The following is an 18,688-nucleotide window of genomic DNA, read 5'->3' as shown; positions in this document are numbered from 1 at the left end:
TAAGCAACAAAGGCGGAGCGGGTAGAAAGTTTTACATGGATGAAGTGGCAGAAGACAAGAAAAGACAAGTCAGCTGAGAGATGAAACTATGACTCAGAGAGTTACAGACAAAAAAGTGGCAAAAATGATTTGGAAGTATTTTTACCATTTTGGCCATTGTGTTATTTTGCTGCAACTAAAATTGAACTATAGTTTGAGTTGGATTTATTTGATAAGAGACCACTTTTTAATGAACATATCTACCGTATTTTCACGACTATAAGGCACACTTAAAAGTCTTAAATTTTCTCCAAAATAGACAGTGCGCCTTATAATCCAGTGCGCCTTATATATGGAAAAAACAGAAAACCAAAAACGAGAAACCACCACTGTCGGATATTAAAAAACACAAACGCCTGAACTGAAACAATACTGTTAAATATGCAGATGCCATCTTAGTTTACAACATCTTCCATCATATAGCTCCTCCTCTACTGCAAGATTTTATACAAAATAATCAAAAACATCAACAATGGCTGGCTCTAGAGGTGACTGTGTAGTGAATGCTTCATACCTGGAAGTCAATAGCAATTAACGTATTTTCACCACTATAAGGCACACTTAAAAGTCTTACATTTTCTCCAAAATAGACAGTGCGCCTTATAATACAGTGCACCTTATAATACAGTGCACCTTATAATACAGTGCGCTTTATAATACAGTACGCCTTATATATGGAAAAAATGTCATTCATTGTGGGTGCGCCTTATAATGCGGTGCGCCTTATAGTCGTGAAAATACGGTATATTCATGTTAATGAATGCTAATTTATATCTTTAGTCCCTTGTTTTGGTTAAAGATAAACGAAGTACTGAGGGAAAAATTGTCGATTTGTTTCTAAGAACTCGTGCACACAACAGGTGAAAATTGTTTGTTCTTTTAAACATGATGCCAAAGCATCTTTGTTCATGCTGGCATCATCGAACAATAGCAGCCACTGAACAGCAAACACACTCTTATTGAAGCCATTAAGAAGTTAAATTGATTCGGACACTGTTTACGTCACTGCATTATGTCGTAGATAATTAAGTACCAATATCAGGGGTGTCAAACTTGTCTGGGGAGCCGTATTATTGACAACTAGATCTTTTTTATTTTTTTTGACCCAAAAAGTTAACTTACTTGCTGCCATTAATGGCGCTAGATGTCCAATTTAAACACCATTATGAATACTATAAAGCATGGTGTCAAAGTGGCGGCCCGGGGGCCAAATCCGGTCCGCCGCATCATTTTGTGTGGCCCGAGAAAGTCAATCAATAATGTGGACTTTCTGTTTTAGGATCAAATTAAAATAAAAAGTATAGATGTATATTACATTTTTTTATTTTACCCCTTTTAAATCAATAATTGTAATTTTTTAATCATTTTTTCTGTTTTTAGTTCAAGTTTTTTTTTGTAAAATCTAAATATATTTATAAAAAACAGCTCAAATAAACATTGTTTTAGATCTATAAAAAATGGAATATTCCGGGTTTTTAATCCAGTTCTTTTAATCCATTTATAAATTTAAAAAAAAATCCAAATATTATATCTAAAATGATCCGACCCACATGAAAACAAGTTGACGTTAAAGCAGCCCATGAACCAACCCAAAGTCTGACACCCTTGTTATAAAGCTTTAAATATCATTATACTTGTATAATGTCAATAAAAACATTTAATTTAATATATTAGGTATTAACAAAACTTAATCGTACCACCCGTAGTTCATAACTATCACATTTAAATCCCCTTTTTCTCTATATTTATATATATATTTCAAGAAGAACACGGAGCAAAACTCTTCCCACAGAAAAGTGTCGATGATTATCAGAGCAGAACACTGCATTATTTATAATCCCCTTCTTCCAGGGAGATAAAAGCATGACATTTTCAGAATTTTCAACAGCATTCCACCTTTACGTTTGCATGTAACTTCGGTAAGCAAAGCAAAGCAATTCATCGTAATCAATGCATCCATTTTAATGACCTTTTCAAGCAGAACTTCGCCTTAATAAAGCCTTTTCAATTTTTCAAGTAAAGCACTCTTGCACGTGAGATTTCAAATGGGAACTAGAAACAAGATATTATGTATGAATTTTGTTACGTCACTTTTTTATTCTCTTCCATGATGACGTTTGGACAAAAGTGTGCTTGGATTGCCTTTGCAAGGATGATTAACGGCGTGCATAATGCATATTTGCTATCAATTATTCGGTCAAAATTAAATGGATGTGTTCTCTATGAAAAATGCATGTCGGTGCAACTTTGAAACGGTGTTTCCCTTTCTTTGACCCACTTTTGAAAACGAAAGTGGAACAAAAATTTTGACAACCCTCGGCGAGAGCTTTTCATCAGACCTAAACCCCATAGGGCAAGGGTGTCAGACTCGGGTTGGTTCGCGGGCCGCATTAACGCCAACTCGATTTTATGTGGGCTGGACCATTTTAAATATAATATTTAGATTTTTTTTTTATAAATGGATTAAAAGAACTGGATTAAAATTCCTGAATATTCAGTTTTTATTATAGAAAACTAAAACAATGTTTACTTTAGCTTTTTTTATATATTTTTAGATTTTACAAAATGATTTTTCAACTAAAAACTGAAAAAAATAGATCAAAAATTACAATTATTGATTTAAAAAGGGGAAATCAGGAAATGTATTATACATCTATACTCTTTATTTGGATTTGATCCTAAAACAGAAAGTCCGCACTCATGATTTACTTTCCCGGGCCACAAAAAATGATGCAGCAGGCCAGATTTGGCCCCCGGGCTGCCACTTGGACACCTGTGAACTAAAAACACAGAAAAAATGGATTAAAAATGACAATTATTGATTTAAAAGGGAGAAAATCAGGAAATTATCATACATCTATAATCTTCATTTTAATTTGATCCTAAAACAGAAAGTCCGCACTCATGATTTATTTTCCCGGGCCACACAAAATGATGCGGCGGGCCAGATTTGGCCCCCGGGCCGCCACTTGGACACCTGTGAACTAAAAACACAGAAAAAATGGATTAAAAATGACAATTATTGATTTAAAAGGGAGAAAATCAGGAAATTATCATACATCTATAATCTTCATTTTTATTTGATCCTAAAACAGAAAGTCCGCACTCATGATTTATTTTCCCGGGCCACACAAAATGGTGCGGCGGGCCAGATTTGGCCCCCGGGCCGCCACTTTGACACCTATGCCATAGGGTGTGCATTTTACCTCTGAACAAATCACGTGACTACAGCGAGGTGAAAAGAGGGCTTTCCCTGTAGTCCGCCTCTCTCGGTTTTGTCAAACTAGTCGGTTAATGACGACAAGTAGCTGCAAGTAAATTTACACAGCTCGAGCCTTGTTGTCATAACTTTGCCGTTTTAATGAGTATGCTTCCTGTTTTAGTCTGGAAAATACTTCCTGTGGTTCAGAGCGTAATTCACACTCATTTTCTATAATTTCATCATTCTCATTAAGTCTTTACCTCTCACAGATGCCGATCCATTTGGATTCAATGTATTGGACATTAAATACTTTAGATTATTATCCCCTAATTCCCAATTTTCACCTCCATATTCATGGTTTTAATAGGGAGTACAAATGTCTTACTTTGAAGGAATAATCTTAAAAAAAATCATCACAAGTGCTATTTCTGAGATACCATATTCATTGAAAGGATTGTTTTCTGGATTGCCTTCAGGTGGACCAATTCAAAAAGGAAGTCATGTGACCAGTACAACCGGGATGTGTGTCTACTATGTCATCCTTCCTGAGCGACCAATGGCAGGCACGAGTAAGTGATATTTTTTTCCCGTTTTATGCAAAAAATATGGTCTATTTTTTTAAATGACCATATTGCCCGCATTGTCTTGCATTATGGCGTTTTATCTGTCAGTTTTGTGCATCAAAATCAGCATTTTTTGGTGATAAATACGGCTTATATGTCAGAAAATACGGTAGTCAACAGTGATTAGTTGATAAAAAAGGACGGTCACGGTATTGTCCCTCTGAATCCTGGGAGGAAGAAAGTGGATCATTCAACTTCAAAAAATATTAAAATCAAATAGAAATGCATTAAAGAAGGGGTGTCAGACTCGGGTTGGTTTGCGGGCCGCATTTAACATCAACTCGATTTTATGTGGGCCGGTCTATTTTAGATATAATATTTAGATTTTTTTATCACATGGAGTAAAAAAACTGGATTAAATGCCCTGAATATTCATTTTTTTATAGATATAAACCAATGTTTTATTTCAGCTTTTTTAAAATATATTTTTAGATTTTATTAAATGATTTTTGAACTAAAAACACAGAAAAAATGACTAAAAAAAAGCTAATTATTGATTTAAAAGGGAAAAAATCTGGAAATATAATATACATCTTTACTCTTCATTTGAATTTGATCCTAAAACAGAAAGTCAGCACTCATGATTTACTTTCCCGGGCCACACAAAATGATGCAGAGGGCCAGATTTGGTCCCCGGACCGCGACTTTCACACCTGTCCACTAAAGTGTCTATCATGTATTGTCTATTTTCTTACTTTTCTTCTGAAATTGCTGAATGATTGAAATTACCAAATCCAATTTTTAAAAAAAATTAAAAAGTTCGATAACCCTGCATAGTCAAATAACTGTGGATTATTATTTTCCAATTCACAACAGCACACTTCCTAATTATTATACAGTTTCTGTCTAACGTTACTCCAAATTCTACTCCAATCTGAGATGCCACATTTTGAGTGGAACGCATTCGTAAAAGAACACGAAAGTGATCCATCGCCTGGGGAAGTAGGCCAAACCAAGGTTTTCGCAGTAGAAAAGAAAGACGAGACCAAACAGGACATGGCTTTGACTAGTATCTAGGTCCGATTCCCGCTTTCACGGATCACCGCTCGCCCTTGACACATAAAACCAGGTCGCAAAAGGAAGGACGAAAGCCAACAAATAATTGGAGAGAAAATTATAGAATTCAAGCTTGCGCCGTCGCTTTTACTACAAAAAGAAGGGGACATTTGTTTTTATTCTCTCTTTGTTTGTCTGCCAAAAAGACGAGACGGAAGGTGCATGTTAGAAAAGAGTTTGCGGGTTAGATCGCGCGCTTTGATAAGTCCTTGGAAAGTTCTCGGATTGTCAGAGGAATGTAACACTAGAGTAAGTGCTCTAATAAATAAAAGCTTTTCAACAATAAGGAAGCAGCAACGGCGAAGGGGAGGAGGGAGGGGTGTCGGAGTCAGCCGTGAGTGGTACAGTATGTTTGATCCGACGGGTTGTTTCTATCTATTTGGACGGGCCGGGTAATCCCCAACAGATGCATTGGCTGTGGCTTCGCCATGTTATGCAATGGCATTTGAGTCCCTACTGGTCTGCAATTCGGACATGTTAAATGCCCGTGTTGTACAGGGTGACCCAAAAAGATGCCTACCCATGAAAATGTCTATTTTGATTTTTATTAAAAAGCTATTTATTTCAAATTACAACCACACTTTAGTCAGTTTATGGACGACCAATCACCAGAGTTTCGGCTATTTATGTCAATTTTTAGTCAATTTATAGCTTTCCCAAGATGTTTTCCCAAATGTCCACCATTCTGTTGCAAGCAAACTTGTACTCTTCTGAGTTGTCAATCAGTTTTACACACTCCTCTTTCGGGATGGCTCTTATTTTTGCTGTGATGGCAGTTTTCAGTTCCTCAATTGTTTGTAGATTTCATTAAAAAATGGATTTTTTTATGGAATAAAATATGGGTACACATCTTTTTGGTTCACCCTGTATTAAGCGGAAGTGCACGTTCAAAAAGACTTGTGTGCAAAATGATAGCGTGCCTGGCATTTATACCTCAATGTCGGGCAAGTTGAGACGGTGTACTCAAATTAGATATAATTGACATCTTTGTATCAGTATGGCTCCTGAATTTGAAGCGGATTTGACTTTGGGGAGGCCAAAGCACCTGCACTATTATGGCTTGAAGACATGGTGACAGTTTATTTTGGCATTGCCCCATCAATCATCAATCCGTGTACTTTTAAAACGTCTCAATGTAAGAGAAACTGTTATAACAAATAGAGTTTTTTTTTTGTGCTTTTTCACTGTTTTCTTTGCGCCTCATTTACTGTCAAGTTGAGCCATTGGTACTGTTTGCTTTAGTGCTTTTGAAAAATACTTTTCCTAAGCTTATTTTTTTTGTGGTCCTGTGTGAGGAATTCCCTCTTTTACAGAGTTGTTGAAAAGAGGAGAGCAGACGGATAGTTGTCGTGCTTATCGTGTGTCGGTAGTATGAATTACCATATTTTGCCTACTATATCTACTAAACTAGGCTGTTAGATATACCTATTTGATGCACTATAAGGCCCAAATTTAATAAATGATGTCTCACATGTGTCAAAGTGGCGGCCCGGGGGCCAAATCAGGCCCACCGCATCATTTTGTTTGGCCCGGTAAAGTAAATCATGAGTGCCGACTTTCTGTTTTAGGATCAAATTAAAATGAAGAGTATAGATGTTTATTAAATTTCCTGATTTTCCCCGTTTTAAATCAATAATTGTCATTTTTTTAGTCCATTTTTTCTGTGTTTTTAGTTCAAAAATTATTTAGTAAAATCTAAAAATACATTTAAAAAAAGCTGAAATAAAACATTGGTTTATATCTATCATGAGTGCCGACTTTCTGTTTTAGGATCAAATTAAAATGAAGAGTATAGATGTTTATTAAATTTCCTGATTTTCCCCGTTTTAAATCAATAATTGTCATTTTTTTAGTCCATTTTTTCTGTGTTTTTAGCTCAAAAATCATTTTGGAAAATCTAAAAATATATATTAAAAAAAAAGCTCAAATAAATTTGTTTGGATCAATAAAAACTGAATATTTAGGGCTTTTAATCCAGTTCTTTGGATCCATTAATAGAAGAGATTGTGTTATGTATATACACTGGCATCTGGAGCCGCATGCGGCTCTTTAGCTTGGCCCGTGTGGCTGTCTGGAACTTTTTCAAAAATATTTGAAAATGGGGGAGAAAAATATTATTTTTGTTTTTGTATGAGAGGAAAACAAACATGACAAACATTCTTAGAATAAATTTCAACATTTCTGTCCATGTAGATTTGCATCTTAGCCTGCAACACTCATTTTTAGCAGCAGTGTGGGATGCTAAGGAGGTGCTTGTTGTAAATAAACCATTAAAACAGAGAGATCACTTTCCACATGAATTCACTTATTATTAAAAGGGAAAAAAACAAAGCTATTATCGTATTTTCACGATTATAAGGCGCACCCTCAATGAATGACATTTCTCCATATATAAGGTGCACTGTATTATAAGGCACACTGTATTATAAGGCGCACTGTATTATAAGGTGCACTGTATTATAAGGCGCACTGTCTATTTTGGAGAAAATGTAAGACTTAAGTGCACCTTATAGTCGTGAAAATACGGTAATTGCTATTGACTTCCAGGTATGAAGCACTCACTACTTTACAGTCACCTCTAGAGCCAGCCATTGTTGATGTTTTGGATTTTTTTGTATAAAATCTTGCAGTGGGGGAGGAGCTATATGATGGAAGATATGGTAAACTAAGATGGCATCTGCATATTTAACAGTATTGTTTCAGTTCAGGCGTTTGTGTTTTTTAATATCTGACAGTGGTGGTTTTTCATTTTTGTTTTTCTGTTTTTTCCATATATAAGGCGCACTGGATTATAAGGTGCACTGTCTATTTTGGAGCAAATTTAAGACTTTTAAGTGCGCCTTATAGTCGTGAAAAGACGGTACATAAATCGACTGGCAGCCTCAAACATAATTTGAAAAGCCTGAACTGAGAACAACAATTCCTTTGGCATCGTAAAAACTCACTTGAACAGTGTACAGTAGTGGCACAAAAACTGCATAGAAATGCCAACATAATAGATGACTATGATTTGTGTGGCTTCCCTTGACGTCATTATGCCAAAATCATTTCATGCTTAGGACCATTGCTTAGAATAAGGACTGTTTCCCACCTCCAAGTTCTCTCTCTCGCTGCCTTTTAGGTTTTTAGGACATTTCTTCAAAATAAATAACATGTGAGAGACTTGTTAAAACCTGGCCCGGTTGACTTTTTGACTGACTTCCTTTCAGCATTCCACTCTTACGTGTACTTGCGTGCTCGCTAAAGCGGCTGAACCAAGGAAGTCTACCTCCGATTGACAAATACTGAGATCAACCGCAGTGTAATAATGTGTTAAATATAACAATAACATGACGTAAAATGACAGAAAAGTATGAACTGTGTGCCTAAAACTTCCCATCGCCAGGTCCCAGACGTCAAGTTTAAAAATGATTTTGTTTAGAACGGAAATCAAGCTCCCATCGGAGCGCAGTTTTTTGTTGTTGTCTATTTATGGTGTGGAATTCTTTGCCGGCTACAGATAATCTATCTGCAATTTGATTCAGTGCTTTAGGTTTCGAGGTTTTTCCCATTCTGTTCATGGCGCGGTGGTTTGAGTAAATGTAAATTTGGTAAGTGATCCTCAGAGGGTCTTGAGTGGTCTTGGAGGCCCATGGGAAAATTCTAAAGAAAAGGGGGAGGAGCATTGGAAAGGAGCTTGAAAGTTAATGTTGAGTGAAAAAAAAGTACCGTATTTTCACGACTATAAGGCGCACCCTCAATGAATGACATTTTTTCCATATATAAGGTGCACTGTATTATAAGGCGCACTGTCTATTTTGGAGAAAATTTCAGACTTTAAAGTGCGCCTTATAGTCGTGAAAATAGGGTAACTGCTATTGACTTCCAGGTATGAAGCACTCACTACACAGTCACCTCTAGAGCCACAAATTGTTGATGTTTTGGATTTTTTTTGTATAAAATCTTGCAGTGGGGGAGGAGCTATATGATGGAAGATTTTAAAAAACTAAGATTGCATCTGCATATTTAACAGTATTGTTTCAGTTCAGGCGTTTTTGTTTTTTTTAATATCCGACAGTGGTGGTTTTTGTTTTTGGTTTTCTGTTTTCTCCATATATAAGGCGCACTGAATTATAAGGCGCACTGTCTATTTTGGAGAAAATTGAAGACTTTTAAGTGCGCCTTACAGTCGTGAAAATACGGTATAACTTAAGTGACGAATGTGCCAAAAAAGGCTAAAAACAACACATTTACTTGCTGGAACATCATGTGAATTATGCAAAAGTTGAAATATGAGCAAGAGGCTCTATGAGTTGGGGCTGTCCCGCAGGGGTCAAAGGTCATTCGTTGTTTACTTATGTGGAGGTTTACGAAATTTAGATGTCTTGTAAAGAACATTTTCATTTCGAGTAATAATTACCAGATATTCCTTAAATCACGTCAATATTTAAAACTTTTTTTGAATTTTATTCAGAAAAGTTATTGTTTTAATTTTATTTCATTTTTTTTATCTCTTTTGACTGTAATTGATGGTTAAACGGATTGAACGTCTATCACCGTCAATGGCGGTGTATGAGTTCATGGTTACGTAATTCAAGTAAAAATCAGAAGCTCTCCTCATGACCATTTTTTTGCAAGTTATGCTTTTGCCTTCTGGCTTGTTTTTCCATTAAAGATCAGATTTAGTAAATAGTAACCGTAACTAAGATGTTTTTTGTTTTAATTTAATGATGATCTAACGGCAGATTAGATTACTGGATTAGGGCTCACAAATTTTGCAAGAATTTGCTTGCGTTTCAATAAGAAGCAAATGTAAACGGATACCTATTTAATCTGTTGTTCTCCATTTCACTATTGTTATTTTGACGTTTGTTCTTGGTTTCTCCATTTATAAAAAAAATGCTCTCCCCAAAATGCGATCTATACTCCTAATGTATATATTTTTTCCTCTTCATTGTGCATTGTTTGGCTGGTGTAACTTATAATAATTCAGGTACAATTCAGTCCGAAAAATATGTTACAGATGCTCCCCTACTTACAAACAAGTTAGGTTCCGAGCACTTGTTCATAAATTGAAATGGTTGAAATTGAAGTTAATTTGGTGCTATATTTTGTATTATAATTCATGTTTAAGGCCTATATAAGTATATTGAAGGTTTATGTAAGTGTGCATTTGTATGTTTAAGGTTTGTATAAGTAACCAGCATTGGTTTAGACTGAAAAAAAAAACATTTAATAAAATGTAGAGAATACATACATTACTGTATACATACATTTAAGAGAGAGAGAGAGATTTACGAGAAATTGGCCGAAAGAAGCTCTCTAATGACGATTGCACAGTTTTTGTCTTCTTTTTCCATCATAAATGTGGTAGCACTTTATGTCATCATTCAATTGATTTATAACCTTTGTGCAACATTCAATATTTGGGTCTTGTTGGTCCATCTTTCTGTTTATAAATGGTACTGACGTTGGAATGATTCAAGTTGTATTCCCGTGCAACGCTCACCACTTTCTCATGCGCATCAAGCTTCTTTATTATTGCCACTTTGGTTTCAAATGAAATGGTTTGCCTCTTCCTTGCACCCCCCTCACTAAAACCCTTTCGCTTTTCACCAACCATATTGAATAATGGATGCATAACATATTTAATGATAGAAATGAAAAGGTTCTTTGCGCACTGGAAAGATGGATGCTGGGTGAGCTGAGTTCTCACAGCGCCAGGCGTCGGTATTAGTGGCGGAAAGAAGCACTACTCGGAAAAAGACGAGCAATACAAACTCGAACTTACAAACATTTTTCGACATAAATGCAATTTCCGGACATGTTCTTATGTATATTTTGTTCTTAAATTGAATGTTCGTAAGTAGGGGAGCATCTGTATTCGCCTCTTCCATTTCATAGTATAATCTATTTATCAATTTAAATCATAATGCTTTTATCCATTCTAGAGTTATCTTGAACACAAACATTTGGAAACACATTATAAAACCTCCGTTTTCCCCAAAGGTTAAAAACAATTCTCCACCTGCCCAAACCAACATTAAATATATTTCCGGTATATCCCATAATCTTCCCAAAATGTTGTAATAAAAATAATCAAAATCTCCATTCGCCGTGTACTCCAAATCTAAAAGCTCCAAGCTGGCCAGACAAGTAATGATTTAGGCCTGGTGACGATTATTGGATAAAATGTCTGTGTCTGGCAAAGTAGATGGCGAGCTACAAGGTCGCCGTCCCTCCGTTAGTCACATCCGCTCGCCACGATGATCACGCGACGTTCTTATTAATCCGACAGGAAGTAGAGATGAGTGTTAATCGCTGCTCAGATAGCTGCACGCAAAGATTACACATACATAGTCATTGGGGTGTAGATATATTATTGCCCACTAGTCCAGCTTTGTGGATTTATTCCATTTTACAAAGCAGATGAACTCTTTCAACTGACATCGCTATTCCTGATATGTATTTTTATATATATATTTTTTTTTAATATGGGATGGTAATCTTCCCAATTTTGGATAAAGTAGCCTACTGTGAGAAAAACTGAAAATAACCAATGGGTTCTTCCCTAGTGAGGTAAAGATAGTCCTCCTTTGGCTTTTTGGAAAGGTTTCAAGTATTTACAGAGTGTCCAGTACAGTTTTTTTTTTGTCCAATAAATGAAAAATGGAATTCAAACACATTTATTTTTGCGATGAAGTTTGCTATAAATCATGTCTGGGATTCATGAAGTTCAGACGTGCTCTCTATTTTTTAGTCTGTGGAATTTTAGTTGGAGTGCTTTATGACTTTATGGTTCAAATGAAACGGTGCAATTCCCAAGGAAGAATTCACTAAGTTTTACTATGTTTATTATATAATATCAATGATATAAAATGACATTTTTTATATAAAATCTGCATAGGAGAAAATGCAATGCAAAATTACAGAAAAAAACGTTTATCCTTTTTCTGAAGAAACAAGTCACTAAAAAGTATGTTTCAATTTTTTATCCACTAAATTTATTAATGACAAATTGAAATTATATCCACAATTTTAGTAAATGGCAAAACCTTCCAATACTTTCACTATATTGATATTATATGCGCGTTTTCTGCCTTCTATCGGCTAACTACAGCACTGCATGCATAATTTGAACAAAATGTTCCATTCTAATCCATGACAATTATAACCATTTAAATTAAAATATATCCGTTTTTTAATTGTATTTATTCACTCCTTTTTTTCCTTGACTGCAATATACATCCAAATAATTTATACCTGCATTTATATCATCATCAGTGACACTTATAAACAAATATTAGAAGATACAAGAAGATTTAATCATTTTATATTCCCTTGATTTCCAAGAGATGGCGCATTTTACCTTAAAATAACTAAAACGAAGTGGCCTTCATATCACATGATTATCTGACTCATTCATACTTCAAGTTCTAGTAGTAAAAGTGAGTCATAGTCAAGTATTTTTCCACGCAAACCTAGTATAATGATCCCATAAACCGTAGGATGCTTTCAACCCAGATTATCTCAACACAGACTAGGAGATTAAATAGGACGCGCCTGCAGATTCCCACGCAGGCGTCCACTAGGTCAAGGCCAATGTGCACTCCCTGACCTCGACGCTGCTCATAATCTGTTGGTTGCTACTTTACGTGAATTGCCGTCACGATGAAGTATCTTAAAAGATGTAGTGGTAGGGGAACTATGGCTCAGGAGCCACATGTGGCTTTTTTTTGGATGGCTCTGAGGTAAAATATGGAAACAGCTGGTGAGAGAGCAGCCATATTATAGGCGCCTTTACAGTGTTCCCTCGCTACTTCGCAGTTCAGCTACCGCGGACTCAGAGTTTCGCGGATTTTTTTGGGGAAAAAAAAAGTACAAATATTACATTGAAACAACATATTTTTCCAGTTTTTTTGTTATAACATGAATTTCACTCTCTACCTGTATTCTATATGGTGTACTGTATACAGGGGGGGTAAAAAATTAAAAACAAAATTAAAAACAAAATATTTTAAAAAAGAATTTAATTTTTTTTTTTTTTAAATTAATTAAATTCTAATTAAGCATTTTTGAAGGGAAATCCCTACTTCGCGGAAATTCACTTATCGCGGGTGGTCCCGGTCCCCATTAACCGCGATAACCGAGGGAACACTGTATTCATCATTTTTTAAAACATACTCTTTTGCATGCATTCTCTCATTGATACTCATTGATTAGCAACAGTGTAACAATGTTGACAAAGGACTTTTTTTGGTACTTTAAAGGTGGTAAAATGACTAAAAAAAGATCCTATTTTTATGTGATTTTACTTCTAAATTCTGAGTATGGTTCTGAAGGGATAGCATTTGAAAATTTGAGTTGTTTATGGCTTTTTCTGTCAAAATGGTTGCCATTGAGTTTACATGCATGTTGAATGGAGGCCATGGTTATTATTGTTTTGGTCCACATATTATTAGACACTTTGTGATATTTGTCTCGTGTGAGTTTAAAACAGGGGTAGGGAACCTATGGCTCGGGAGCCACATGTGGCTTCTTTGATGAGTGCATCTGGCTTTTTGTGAGCTAAAATATAGAAACTGCTGGTGACAGAACTGAGATACTACATCTAGAACTGCTTTAATCTACATTTTTTTTAGCTGTAAACTCTTCTGGAATGCATCCTCTCATTTGATTGGCAACAGCATAAGAATCTTTTAAAAATATTCATTTTTTTACACATTAAAAGTGTTGAAATTACCCCCCAAAAATTGAAAAGACACTCGTTTACATGTATGTATTTTTACTTTTAAATTCGTAGTATGGCTCACAAAGAAATAACATTGAAAAATATGAATTGTTTGTGGCTCTCTTCATCAAGAAGGTTGCCGACCCCCAATTTGTTTAAAAAATGTTTTGAGTTACCAAATTTTATCATTAGATGTGCAATCCCAAGAACTGTAGAACATTCCCAACATAGTGTCTTAACATCATGACTTGCTCAAACTGAAAACCATGTCAAGCATTTAGGAGCAAATTGGATTTCTTTGAAAAAAATGAAGGTCACATCCGACATTTTCATGTCAAAACGTGACCGATTTCCTTCCAAAAATGAAACAAGGCGCCACAACAGGAAACTCTTCAGCTTGTCACACTGACGCAGCCATTTTCTGTCCGCCCAGTGAACTTTTACTATAAAAAATACGGCTTCCTGCTGTCCGTGTTCTTGCGAGCTATTACATAAGCTCCTAAGTCTACAGCAAGGGTTTGCACACAGAATGAGCAGGTGACACTCCAACCTCTGACATAAGCCCTGCCAATGTAAAACCCTGCTTTGGATGGCTTTCAGGGTTTGACTTTGCTATATTTAATAAGGGACAGCACATACAAATGAACATTTCTATCTACAGTGTTCCCTCGCCACTTTGCGGTTCAGCTACCGCGGACTCGGAGCTTCACAGATTTTTTTTGGAAAAAAATACAATTACATTGAAACAACATATTTTACAGTTTTTTTTGTCATAACATGAATTTCACCCTCTCTACCCATATTCTATATGGTGTACTGTATACAGGGGGTAAAAAAATTAAAAAAATTGAATTAAATTCAAATTAAGCATTTATGAAGGGTAATCCCTACTTCGCGGAACTGGAAATCTGATTGGTTAAACTGCAGTGGTCTCAAACCGGTCCTCAAAGGGCCACAGTGGTGACAGGTTTTCATTCCAACTCAACAAGGATACCTTTTGCAAGTGCAATCAGTTAATTAGAGTCAGGTGCTACTTATTTTAAAGACACCTGAATGGTTAAAATGTCGGCACTGGATCAGTTGAACCGGTTTGAGACCACTGGGTTAAAGCAACAGTCTTACCGGCGCTTGTTTAATGCAGTAGAGCCTGCAGAACTGATTGTGAAGGCCTTGAGGCAGATTTCTGACCCTGGCAACAAATAATGGCTGAAATATGATTGGTTAAATGATTCAATATGAAAACACACACCTGGAAGCAGTGCAACCAGGGGGTAAAGCAATGAAAGGATGCTAACAGACAATTTGGAATTATTTCATAAGTATTGATGGACAAAATATGATATATGATTTAGATATTTCTTAGGCCAGCAGAGAAGGCCTTGAAGGCCCTGATGGACCGTCACTGTGCAGCACAGACAGAGAAGGTGCTTTGGCTAATTTAGCACTCTTTTTGAAGGGAACTACACAGTCACCTCTAGAGCCAGCCATTGTTAATGTGTTGATTTTTTTGGGGGAAAAAAAACTTGATAGGGTCATGTACATTCAGCGATAAAAGACAAAAAGTCCTGGAAAATGTACTTCAGGGCTTTTTTCCTCTGGCTCAAATGCGACCTTGCAGTAAAGTTGAATGTAAAAGACGTTTTTGTGTAAACCCACAACGGAGGCACAATGGGTGAACTTTGGGTGCCCTGAGGAAACATCACGTTCCAAAATTCTTTACACAAATACCCAAGTTGCAAATTCCATTGTTTGTTTTTTTCCCCCACTTCACCCCTATCACAACACTACTCATTGGTTTGTTTTGTTGTCAACTTTACACAAGTTCAAATTCAAATATTGAGTTTGCGTTAGTTTTATTTGAGTTAGATTTTTTTTATAATAAACGGACAATACATATTAATGAACATTCTGTCCGCCACATATTAAGAAGGAAGGGGCATTTTTCAATGCAAATTTTGTTGAAAATAACGTTATTTAGACCCCAAAAATAATAATTGGAGACCACTTTTAAAAAAAAAGATATTGTGAAGATCAAGACAGAAAATATAGCCTCCATATTAGGAGATTTAAGTTCACAAATTATGTTTCTATTTAATACTAAATAACAAAAATATAATTACCATATTTTTCTGTTTAATATACCCGTATATTCAATAATTTTTGTTTTTTTGCGCCATTTAATATACCCCTGCCGTTTAATTGACCAGGGTATATTAAATGGGGGGGGGGGGGGTATATTAAACAGCAAAATACAATAGGTCCACAAACAGAAAAAAACACAGATTAAATATCCCTGTTTGTTTGCCATTTAATATACCCCTGTCGTCTAATATACCAGGGTATATTAAATGGGAGGGAGGTATATTAAACAGCAAAATACAATAAGTCCACAAACAAAAAAAAACATATTCAATCAAAAGTAAACAATCATCATGTTACTTCAAGAAGTTGAAGTAACAATAATTAAAACATTTAAAAAATCTTCACTTTATCATTTTAATTTTTAAAAAAGATGAAAATATATGAAAAAAAGGAATTTCCAAAAAAACTTGCTTTCCAAAGGTATATTAATGCAGTTGACTGCCCATGTTGTATGTTTGTATACCGCGGTCCACACTTGGTGCAAAACCGCAACATTTTTCTTCCTTTGTTTGCGTGGGCTATTGATGAAGAGATTTTCGTGTCAATGGAGCGGCTAAGTCTTTGGTGAATGGAGCACACCAGATTAAATATCCCCGATTACGCCGCTCCGCAAATAAAAGCCTTTTACGGCATTCCTGTGCACTGTTATGTCACTCGCACAAAAGGCACAAAAGCCCGTCTTGATGAGTCACCCGACACGCGTGTCGTTGTATGACGTGTTGGCATTCTTCTCCCTTTTTTGGTCCGTTTGTGCAAAGCGTCCAAAGGTGACTGAGCTGCTTTCATGTAATTAGCTTACGATCTGTTATATCGTTGTCCTGAAAGTCTCACAAAGTTAATGGAGTTAGCTCGTAGGGCGCAATAAGGGACCTACTGGGAGTGAATGATTGTCTTTCGGTCCCTTGGCCTTTTGCCCGTTTACACATTTTCCGTTATAATAAGTCCCAGTTTTAATTTATAGTTTGCCGTGGGCTGCCATTTATTATCTAGTGCAGGGGTGTCAAACATACGGCCCGCGGGCCGGCCCCGACCCGTTTGGTGGTTTGGTACGGCCCGGGAAAGAAAGCTGCATTGTATAAAAAAAATGAATTTTCTTTAAAATTTATAGTTATTGAATTATCCGCTAGGGTCGCAGTGTATGTACAACACATGTGAATATATGTTTAACTGTGTAAAAGTGTTGTTAAAATTGCACATACTTTATTTATGTTCTTACGTTATTCTCTTGTTCATAATATAAAAGGACAATTCTGTTAATAAACATTTTGATAATTTACTCATTCTTTGCACTAATTATTAGTATTAGTGACTAATACAAAGGAAAAAAGTGGGCTTATTGTTAGTTCTATGTCATTTTGCAATGAGTTTACTGGTCCGGCCCGCTTGATCTCAAATGAATGTGTATTCGGCCCGCAGACCAAAGGGAGTTTGACACCCCTGATCTAGTGCCACCTGTATGACGTTATTCACACATTATGATGTCATTTCACATGTTATTTTTAACACTAAGGCTCAACCCGTAGAATTGCCTATCACTTATAAAAGCAATTGAGAAATTCTTAACAAAAATTGTGGACATTTTTTTTGGAAGAAATTATAAACAGTCTGTTGTGGCTTCTCTACTAGGACAACCAATCATAGTTAGGGGCAATTTAGAGTGTCCAATCAGTCTAACATGCATGTTTTTTTACAATGTGGGAGGAAACCAGAGTACCTGAACAAAACCCATGCAGGCCCAGGGAGGACTGTCCTGGATTCAAACCCAGGACCCCAGAACTGTGAGGCCGGCGGGCTAACCTCTGGCCGCCCCTGATTTATCATATTTGACTTTTTTTCAAATAAAATAATATATTAATTGATGAGGACAAAAGTTTTCAATGTAGTTTGTTTGTAACCTTATTTTGTGCTACACAACTTATTTCTCTGAAACATTGTTTTCTTTCATAATGCTTTTTTTCTAATTCCAGGAAGAAGAAAAAAACGTTTGGATTTACTGTCATTGCTTTATTGAGACATTAAGAAGTATTGAACCTGGACTCCGAATCAGCAGATCCATAAAATCAGGTGACACATACTCAACACACATGTAAAAAAAATAAAAATAAATATATATGCCATTGGAACATCTCTAGCTTTAATCATCTATAAATTTTTTGAAAGTCTTGACTTCTGACAGACAAAAAAAACAAAAAGACAATCTGAAAGTACCGTATTTTCACGACTATAAGGCGCACCGCATTATAAGGCGCACCCTCAATGAATGACATTTTTTCCATATATAAGGCGCACTGTATTATAAGGCGCGCTGTCTATTTTGGAGAAAATGTAAGACTTAAGTTATAGTTGTGAAAATACGGTAATTGCTATTGACTTCCAGGTATGAAGCACTGACTAGACAGTCACCTCTAGAGCCAGCCATTGTTGATGTTTTGGATTTTTTTGGATAAAATCTTGCAGTGGGGGAGGAGCTATATGATGGAGGATTTTGTAAACTAAGATGGCATCTGCATATTTAACAGTATTATTTCAGTTCAGGCGTTTGTGTTTTTTTAATATCCAACAGTGGTGGTTTTTCGTTTTTGGTTTTCCGTTTTTTTCCATATATAAGGCGCACTGGATTATAAGGTGCACTGTCTATTTTGGAGAAAATTTAAGACTTTTAAGTGCGCCTTATAGTCGTGAAAATACGGTAATCAAAAGTATTATCAGAACTGAAATCCATTGTGCAAGAACAAGAAAATTTTAGGTCCCTAGATAAATAGGAAAACTCCCAAAAGCTTTTATTACAATTTTACTGCACCTGAATGCCAGTCACTTTATCAAGAAAGGTGACTCACCAATTTGCGTGAACGGATGTGATAGTGGACTCTATGTGAGCGCTTATGGGAAAGGTGCAATAAAAATACATTCGCAGTA

The 18,688-nt window shown here is 35.9% G+C and overlaps 1 protein-coding gene across 1 annotated transcript in view; it reads left to right on the top strand.

The window, feature by feature from the left end:
• The window catches only part of ano2b (anoctamin 2b), a 56,312-nt gene extending 52,501 nt beyond the window's left edge, over window positions 1-3,811 (top strand). Inside the window, exon 29 of the mRNA XM_077709402.1 lies at window positions 3,718-3,811. The gene's annotated coding sequence lies outside the window, so the exon portion shown is untranslated. The remainder of the gene's footprint in view (window positions 1-3,717) is intronic.
• Window positions 3,812-18,688: the final 14,877 nt, after the last annotated feature.

The sequence above is a fragment of the Stigmatopora nigra genome, chromosome 23, assembly GCF_051989575.1.
Source record: "Stigmatopora nigra isolate UIUO_SnigA chromosome 23, RoL_Snig_1.1, whole genome shotgun sequence".
NCBI classification, from domain to species: Eukaryota; Metazoa; Chordata; class Actinopteri; order Syngnathiformes; family Syngnathidae; genus Stigmatopora; species Stigmatopora nigra.
Note: the sequence above shows the minus strand (reverse complement) of the source record. Positions and strands in the feature narration are given on the sequence as shown.